Source organism: Astyanax mexicanus, chromosome 8 (genome assembly GCF_023375975.1).
Source record: "Astyanax mexicanus isolate ESR-SI-001 chromosome 8, AstMex3_surface, whole genome shotgun sequence".
Lineage (NCBI taxonomy): Eukaryota > Metazoa > Chordata > Actinopteri > Characiformes > Acestrorhamphidae > Astyanax > Astyanax mexicanus.
In genome coordinates this window covers 10,484,364-10,494,420 of record NC_064415.1, presented here as the reverse complement: position 1 = coordinate 10,494,420, position 10,057 = coordinate 10,484,364, and positions in this window count along the sequence as shown.

Below are 10,057 nucleotides of genomic sequence, written 5' to 3'. Positions count from 1 at the left end.
GCTGCATCATTGCTAGGTTAACTGTATGTGGCAGAGTAATACATGGGAAGCTACAGTTAGAGTGCATTACCCGCTGATAATGTCACTCATAAAATGCCTCTCAGCCATTCACATTGCATGGGTCTAATCTAATTGTGGTATAACTGTATGTCCAAATGTTTGTGGACACCACCTCTGATTAATGCATTGTCTAGTCCCTGTAGAGAAGTAAAGAACCAGACAAATGTTTGGAAATGCCTTTTTTTATTATTTTATTGTGAAAAAAACTTTAAGTTGGCTTAGAAAAGAGCGTGAAGAGCGTAAAGAGTGGTTGGTATGATGTTAAATTCAAAAACATTTGGCTAAACTTTGGCAGACATAGCAGTGTCCAGAAACTTTTGGCTAAATGCTAAAGACCAAAAACTTTTACAGAACCAGTCAAACTTTTGGACACACCTTTTCATTCACTGTTTTTATTATCTTTTTTTTCTTTCTTCATTATACTAAATATTTAATACTACAATCATCCATACTATAAAGGAGTACATAAGAACATCATGTTGTAGCTTAAAATTGAATGTTAAACAAATCTTATCTGGGGTGCTTTTAAGGCAGGTAACTCTGATAAACTTATCCTGTGCAACAGAGGTAACTCTTGCTCTTCCTTTTCTGGGGCGGTAATGATGAGAGCCAGTTTCATCATAACGTTTTTTTTTTTTTATCTTTGCCACTGCAATTGAGGATACTTTCAAGGTTAATAAATGCAGCTCAGATATAAATAGCTGGACATATCAGATTAATTCTTAAATGTCAAAAATATTCAGGCACTCAAACAAGCTTGATTTGCCAAATGTCCTGCAATCATACTGAATACATGATTAAATATTATATTACATGGTCACTACCTGTAAAAATATAAATATTCACATTTTTTGACAGTGAAGGACAGAGCATGCTTTGTAAGAATGAATTGCTTGTGGACAAAACAGGAAATGTGGATCATTAAGAAAGGAAATAAAAGCCTTAATCAAATATTATTCCTGCACTTGTGTTATCTCCCCCACGCTCCAGCAACAGTCACATGAGTTTGCGCTGAATGATTAGATAAACATTGTAAAACTGCTCTCTGTTCTCTGCTAAAGGAATAACCTTGCAGGAATGGCGTATTTGAACATTTCATTGTGTATATTTTTTCTACAATTCCATTAGCATTATGAATACATATGTAATTCTAATAAATGATGAGCAGATTTATTTTATACCTTTATTAAAACTGTGATATAGAGTCAGAGTGAAAAGTGAATGACCTCCAAGAGAAACTAATTTTTCTTAACAATATTGCAAATGTAGGACCTACAATAGGACTTCAAATATCACATTAAATATATTGACAAGAATGCTACTAATGATTTTTTATGGGATGCTATAGAACAGATCCTATATATATGACATTCTTCCATTGCATCAGAGTCTTTCATTTCATTCATCAGAATCTTTTTGCTCCCTAGCAAACTGAAACTGCCACCAACTAACTTTTCCCAGTTAGCCTCGCTACATAGCTGTTTAGTCCCAATCCCTTGAGTTCACTTCACAATTGTGCATGTGGAAAAGCTCTTACTTTCACTATTAAACATGATATCCCTGAGTTCTAGTGTTGTTTCTCTATCATTCAATATCACCAAACGAAGATGATGTTCCCTCACTGTCCTTCCACTTTTTAATAATGTCTAGGACAGTTCTTAAAAGTATCAGTAATCTCCTAAGATGTTTGCTCAGCTTGATGCATGATGATAATTTAACCCTTACTCTGAAACAAATCAGTATCTTTCCATCAGGTTGTTTAACAAATGAGAAGCTACTCCCTGCATCAGTTAGGGTTCATAAACTTGTTGCCAGCTGAAACAACATAATTACCAATGCAGTAATATAAATTGCAAATATACAATGAACAAAAATGAGTGCAATGTTTTTTAGTTTCAATATTGTGCAGCCCTAGTTTTAAGTTATTCTGTGTTATTCTTTGTAAGTCATTTGGGTCTGTTGATGCATAGCAATGGAAAAATAAAATCTTTAGAATAAATAGTAAAAAATGTGCCTAACAAACTTTAAATATTTCAAGAAAAGGTATTTTTAACTCTTTTTGATATACTGTTGCAGCTACTGCACTAATATTATATGCACTAAAAATATAAAAATATTTTGCATGCTATGTTTTGAATAATAGAATATTGGATAGTAAAGACTGGCCCTTTTTTTGGTATAATTTTTTGATCTGGTCCCTTTATGTGTTTATGTGACCAAAAATAGAAAACAGGAAACGAAAAACTACAATTCTTACATAAGAACAGGTGTGCTATATTTTAACAGCCCCAAAACTTTCAACATGTTCAGAAAACTTTGAATTTTCCCATTTAAACACAACAGTACAGTAAGAAATGAAGGGAAAACTTGGCATTAAAGGGTTAATCAATTCAGTCTTTAAACAACTGAACACAGTTCACACCTTTGCCGATAACACTGAATTCCCATAAAAGACTCACTTTTGGTTCTGTAAAGAATGGTACGATGTATTTTTAATTAATTTAAAGAGGATTAGACCCAAATCACATTGGAAATGGAGCAGTTTGAGGATTACCAGGCTAAAGAGGTGCAAAATTACTGAATATTCATGACATGAATCATCAAAATACTGCAAAAACAGTGAAGTAAGTGTTAATTGTTAAAGAAGGGTGTAACAAAATGAGGCTTTACCTTTGGATTGTATCTATTCAGGTTTAGACACTGCCCTCTAGTGTATATATTTTTACTGCATTTAAATACTAAAATGTGCAGAACCAGAGGTCTCTTAGGACAATGCAAGCAATACACCCTGATATTTCATATTGTTGTGTCCCATGACTTTTGACATGTCCCATGGTAGCTAAAAAACACTGCACCTGTGCTATACTCCTGCATAGAATGTTGATTTGATTTCTGACAGAATGTTGAACAAAGGACTAAAGAAGAACTAAATGATGCACAAATTTGGAAAATGAATATTCTATACATCTGAATCCGTGTATCATTCGTTCATTTGATATTCAATTGAGAATCAAAATCGGAAAATTGAAAAACCAATTCGTTTTTTCGTTTTTTCGTTTTTGAATATAATACCAAAAAACGAATAACGGCTTGTATTTTGTATTTTTATTTGGTTATCCAAACAAAAATTGGAAATTTAAAAAACGGACCAGGAGCCGAATTTGATTTTGATTTTGAACTTGACCCATTTGTGTGCCCCGGAAGTTACTGATTTGTTTATTCTTGGTGGGTTTCTGTTGCGCGGGAGTTCACTGCAGTGTTATCTACACAGTCTGTATTGCTGTAGGCAGCATAAAAAAGTATGTAGGCGGCAATTCACAGAATAACATTAACTAAATATGACATTTAGCTACGGAACGTTAGACAAACACCTGAAAGATCCTGCCGATTTTTTCTGTTGTCATATCGTCTTCTTTCACTGCAACGCGTTTAGTTCCTCTGAACAAGATAAAACTCTCCATCCTCAACTCCATCCAAAGCCTACAGCAATACAGACTGTGTAGATAACACTGCAGTGAACTCCCGCGCAACAGAAACCCACCAAGAATAAACAAATCAGTAACTTCCGGGGCACACAAATGGGTCAAGTTCAAAATCAAAATCAAATTCGGCTCCTGGTCCGTTTTTTAAATTTCCAATTTTTGTTTGGATAACCAAATAAAAATACAAAATACAAGCCGTTATTCGTTTTTTGGTATTATATTCAAAAACGAAAAAACGAAAAAACGAATTGGTTTTTCAATTTTCCGATTTTGATTCTCAATTGAATATCAAATGAACGAATGATACACGGATTCATCTGGCACACATTATCATTTATCATTACCCATTATGAATGCAGAAAAATCTTGTCATGAGTTTTTTTTTTTTTTGTCCAGTCTATTACAATCTGTTGAATTACAATCTATACAGGTGTGAGAGTGTTCCCAGACTATATTATTCCAGGATGTAACACTTCATAAACATTTTGGCCACTTTGGTAATCTAGATAGCATTGAGAATCAGCCCAAGCTTAGCTAATGTATGGCAGCATTGGCAATGCAGAATTGGGCTGAATATGGTTTATACTCTGCAACCGCACATGTGGCACATGTGGCTCGGGTTGATTGTTCTGTCATACTCTGCAACTGAGGTGTTAGCTCATGGGGCTTGGGCTAATTCCCATTTTATACTTGACATCCAGGGTGTTGGCACATGTGGCTTGAGATGAATCCCATATTATACTTGGCAACCAGGGTGTTGGCACATGTAGCTTGAGATGAATTCCATATTATACTCGGTTATACTCGGTTGGCTTGGGTCGATTATTCTATTATTCTCTGCAACTGAGGTGTTGGCACATGTGGCTCAGGCTGATTGTTCTATTATACTCTGCAACTGAGGTGTTGGCACATGTGGCTTGAGATGAATCCCGTAATATACTTGGCAACAAGTGTGTTGGCTTATGTGGCTGGGGGTAATTGTCCTATCATACTTTGCACCTGGGGTGTTGGCACATGTGGCTTGGGATGGATCCCATATTATACTTGGCAACCAGGGTGTTGACGCATGTAGCTTGAGATGAATCCCATATTATACTTGGCAACCAGGGTGTTGGCACATGTAGCTTGAGATGAATTCCATATTATACTCAGTTATACTCGGTTGGCTTGGGTCAATTATTCTATTATACTCTGCAACTGAGGTGTTGGCATATGAGGCTCGGGCCAATTCATTTTATACTTGGCAGCCGGTTGGTGGAACATGAAGCTTGGCCCGGTCTTTGTATTAAATTCTGCAGATAACAGAAAACATTAGATGAATCTTTAGCAACACTGAGAAAAGGTTCTTGGAAGGTTAGCCTGTAATATTACAGAAATAATGTTCCAGGAATGTTCTAAAAAAAAAACAATAAAATAATGGTTTGCATCACAACGTTGTTAGAACTTTTTCCCACACATACTACCGAAACTAAAAATTAAAAACACAGAAAGAAGCTACACTGCAGCAATGTTACCAAAATGTTAAATAGAAATGTTTCAAGGACATCCATAAAATTTGACAGATTGAACACTCTAAGAACATTAGTTGTAACATTCAGAAAATGTACAGCTAGATAAATTAGTTGTTAAGCTGGAGTGTTGGCACCTGTGGCTTGACCAAATTCCCACATTATACTCAGCAACTGGGGCGTTGGAACACCTGGCTTGGTATGGAGTCCTGTATTATAGTCAGCAAACAGTGTGTTGGCACATGCAGCACTTAGCCCAAATTTGAGCCAATCATTTGGGCCAGAATTGGGCCTAGATTCAAGATCTCAGCCTCAGTGTGTGATATTCCCAAAGATGTATAGTAATGAAATAAAAAAATACTTCACTACTGTACTTAAGTATTACAAAAGCTGTATCTGTACTTTACTGAAGTATTATTTTTGTCTTCAACTTTCACTTTTACTTCACTACATATTTTCTGTGAGTTTAATATTTTTACTCTGATAAATTGTTTTATGAGCTGCACCGTTACTCAGGGGGTGTCACCAGGCTCAGGAACCGCGAATGATAATGAGTGTGCATGTACATGCATGTGTGTGTGTGTGTGTGGCCAGCCTGTCAGTCAGTCATGGATATTGGGTTGATTTTACAAAATAAGTAGTCTAAATATTTGATATACAATATGATATTTAAACTTTTGACCTCTTTCTGTAATAACTACATAACGCAGTACTTGTACTTTATTTTCAGTACTTAAGTAAAACATTTTATAGTAATCTACTTGCAATACTTAAGTACAAAAAATGTTGAATACTTTAGTTTTGCTACTTAAGTATGATGCTTCAACTTCTACTCAAGGCTCTTTTTGATAGAGTACTTGTACTTTTACTCAAGTCTGGATCTGTAGTACGTTATACATGTCTGTATATACTACCCAGAAACTCCAGCTTTGACAAAAACATACTGCTGTTACCAACTGCAGAGCTTTTTTAGGTCCAAAAAGTGAATTGTTCTTGGCTTGCCAAAACCCCTTGACTTAAAGCAGACAGTGAGCACTACAATTGTTCAGTTTTAAATCGAGTAAGCTGGAGTACCTCTCCAAAACAACAGCAGAAGCATGTCACTCTTGGCACTCTTTTAGAGTTGCTGTGTTTAAATCCAGTACTTCATTACTGCCTTTGTTTGCCTTTTTATTGTATTACATTTACATAAAACCCCTGGGCACAATGAAGATCCAGGCTTCATTCTCCATTCACCAATTAAGCTAACTTCATATCAATTAGCCTATTTGCATTTTTAAACATCATAGTCTATTGACTGGGGCTTCATGAATCAAATATGAGGGCCGTGTTTGAATTGTGCCGTATGCTGAGGAATTAAGAGGTTTCATTTCAGGCCAAGTTCTTTGCTCTGAGGAATCTTAATTTGCTCGCTAAAGTAAACTTCCTTTTATTAAATTACACTTAACCTCCTTAGACATGATCCATATCTCCATGGCTGTAGATTAAAATGCATTAGTTTTAATCTTCAGATGTAACTGTCAGGAGAAAGGCTTTTTTGTCATGTTGAATAAAACTACAGTAGCCTTAAACATAACCAGCAGTCACGTCACTTTTAAATGTTTCAGATCATCCAGATGAATGAGCAAATGCTATCAGTCCTGCCTGTCCTGGATTCTGTTTCACACAACAAAGAGTCCAACTCCAAGCATGCACCCACACTGGACTTTCTTGTCTCTGCTGATCACGTGACGCTATGGCGTTCCCGCTCCCCGAGCTTCTGATTGCCCACACCTTGTCTGTTTTTGTATAACACCCCCCCATAGAGGCATGCAGACATAGACATCAGGTGGTGCTAAAGCACCACCAACTCTGCCCTTTATCAACCAAAGTGCCCTTTTGAAATTTCGTTTTTTTGTTAGTTTTTTTTTTTATATATTATTATTGTTAAGATTTTACTGAGGGCGGTTTGAAATGATCTTTTGAAACCCTGAGCGATTAAAAACAAGTGAAAACAGAGTGCCCTGAAATCAGCTGTGCAGTAAAATGTCTCATACAGCACCAAACTACTGTGTATTTTATCAGTTGGTGGTGTGACATTTTTCCATTGAACTACACGTTTAGAGAATGTTACAAATAAAAGTCAAATTTCATTCGACATGTGCGTGTAATTTTTTTTTATGATGAAGTGTTCCACGTGCACTAAAAAGTGCCCTTTTTCCCCCCTGAGCACTCACCCCCCCCCCCCCCCAAATGTCTGTGCACGCCACAGCCCCCCCAACAATGTTTCAGTTATTTGTCGTCGAGTATTGAATCTAGTTCCTAGCTCTTTTACCTCACGTTTCCTTTGTTTATTACTCCTTTGTTTCTGACCCAGTTTTTTTATTTTTGACTACTTTTTTGCCTAGTTATTGTTTATCATGGCCAACCCTTATTTGTGTTCTTAGGTTTCTCTTTTTAGCACTTTTCTAGCTTTTCTAGCGCTTTTATCTGTTTTGGACATTCTGTGTGTGACCTTTTTGCCTGCTCTCACTCTTGTATGTTGTTGTCTATCGCTGACTCTGCCTGTTTCCGACCACCTCTCTAAGTGTAATCCCTTTAATTAATTAATAATAATTAATAAATAATAATAATAATAATAATGTGTGTTTGGTTTCCGCGTGTGTCTGTTGTGTGTCTGGCCAGCGTGATACCCGCAAAGCAACATATTCTAACATGTCCCGTGAGTCATGCAGGACTCCCGCGAGTGCAGACCTCATCATTCGACAGCTATGTGTAAAGAAGTGCAGTGGCTATTCATCTTAAAAACTAATGCAGTGATGCATACTGACATAGCAACACTTCATCATTTCATGTTAGTACAAAACAGAATAGTGTGTTAATATTTTGTGTGCCCTTGTAACCGCTTTAAACTACATCTTAGCAACCTAAAAGTTGCCTAGCAATTGCCTAGCAACATCTAATAAGCCCACACCTACACCATAGCTACACCTTAGCAACCACATACCAACATCTTTTTACCAACAACCTGTTCCTGCATCCACCACATTACGTTACACCAGCAACACCTTAACAACCAACATTCAACCAGTCATTGCTACACCATACCAGCCACCCACACAAGTAAGCACACAATGCAAGTGTGCTAGAGGTTTTAGTCACAAACCAGCCATGTTTGTATGATTTATTTTATTAATGAATTTATTTAATGTTTTAATGATGTTCCTATGGTGAAATGTGATGGTTCACCTTTGATTTATCACACAGGATTTTTTTTGATAATATTATCCGAATACATAGTATTATCCCAATATTTAGATAAAATTATCCTAATATTATCCTGTCTTTTTTTCAAAATGTGAAAGTTTTTTTTTTCTTTTTGTTCAGCAGTGGTTGCCATTTTTTCCATGTAATGTTTTTAATATGAATTTGTGTAAATTGACCTTAACTGAGACCATTTAGGTCTGTAGTTATATCAATGTATTCATTTAAAAGCAGGATATTGTTTACTCATTGTCTTTACCTTATATTTAGATTAAATTAATAATCTAAACTAATTATACATGATGTAAATGCAAAAATAAAAGAAATTGGCAAATATGTTTTACAACACAACACAGTAAGTGAGTAGAGTGATATTAAGTGATGCAGTTATAATGTGTAAGGAAAAAAATAAGGAATTAATATTAAACTTCTGGAAAGATGATTTAAAATCGGTCCCGGTTGGTCCAGAGATTTTCTGTACGCAGGAGAGTGGAAATGACTTTGAAATGCTTTCAATAAGGGCTTAACGCAGAGGAGGAAATATGCTGTTAGAAAATCATCTGCGCAGACACTCTACACTGATATAATAAATCATATTATCCATATATAAATATAATATCGGTAGAGCCGTGAGCGACCACCGCTTCTCAATTGTTTTTCTTCCCTATTCATCATTCCCTCGTATCCTCAGAAGACGACTGAAATTTGCAAGCACATCCAAATACGAGGCCCCAGACTGTCCTATGGGTCCCTCAACGCAGTTCCCTACACCAGAACATTCAGGAACACTTTAAAGAACTCTGTTTATTATAGGGATTCATGCAAATGATAGAATTTACAGGATAATGTTACATGAGCACATGGGAGATAAAAAAAAAAATAGCATAGCTTGCACATACAGGAGCACGTAATTCAGTTTAGTTCTTTTAGAAAGTTTTTCATTCTTATGCTTTCTGCCGTTTTCTTCAGTTCATTTATTGCTGTTTAACCTATACAGATCGTTTATTCATTTTATTGTACCTTTTGTTACTCCAACAAAAACAGGTCAACTCTTTTTTTTAAATACTCGTGATTTTAGAAGAAACCATAAATGGGTAGTACTGCATCTCAGTGTGGTATAGAAGCTGCTCAGTGGCAGAAAGAAGTCCACTGCCCAGTCTGGAAGAGGCAACATCCTGGACATTTTCTGTTCCAACAGCTGCCCTCTGGAAAATGCATCAGGTCCATCACATCCAAGACATACACATAGACGAAAACGCTTTTTGGAGCTTTTGCTCTAATGCTGTACAAGAACTGAACCCTGCAAACTACACTCACTGAGCACTACACAAGTAAATAAATAAATATATAATACAAATAAAATAAATCCTCAATCCCCCACTGATAGCAGGACTTTCAAAAAGCACTATGCACACTTTCTACATATTTATTTATGCTCCAATTCTCTTAACCCTTGTGTGGTGTTCATATTTTTGTTACTCGTTTACTTTGTTACTTGTATTTAATTCAGCAAAATTAAGCAATTTTACATTAAAATGCTTTACACATGCTTGCTTCACCTAAATTGCAAGCAATATAAACAGCTTACATGGTTAATATTTGCCCTTTACCTTTCTTATGTTACATTTCTTTCAAAAAGTGCTACTCTTTTTTTATTAGTTTTTTAATAAAATGTAAAAGAAAACAAATTAAACTCAAGATATGAGTAGAAAATTTGTTTAGTTTCAAATTTACAAATGAAGCAATGTTTATTAGCCCTTGGCC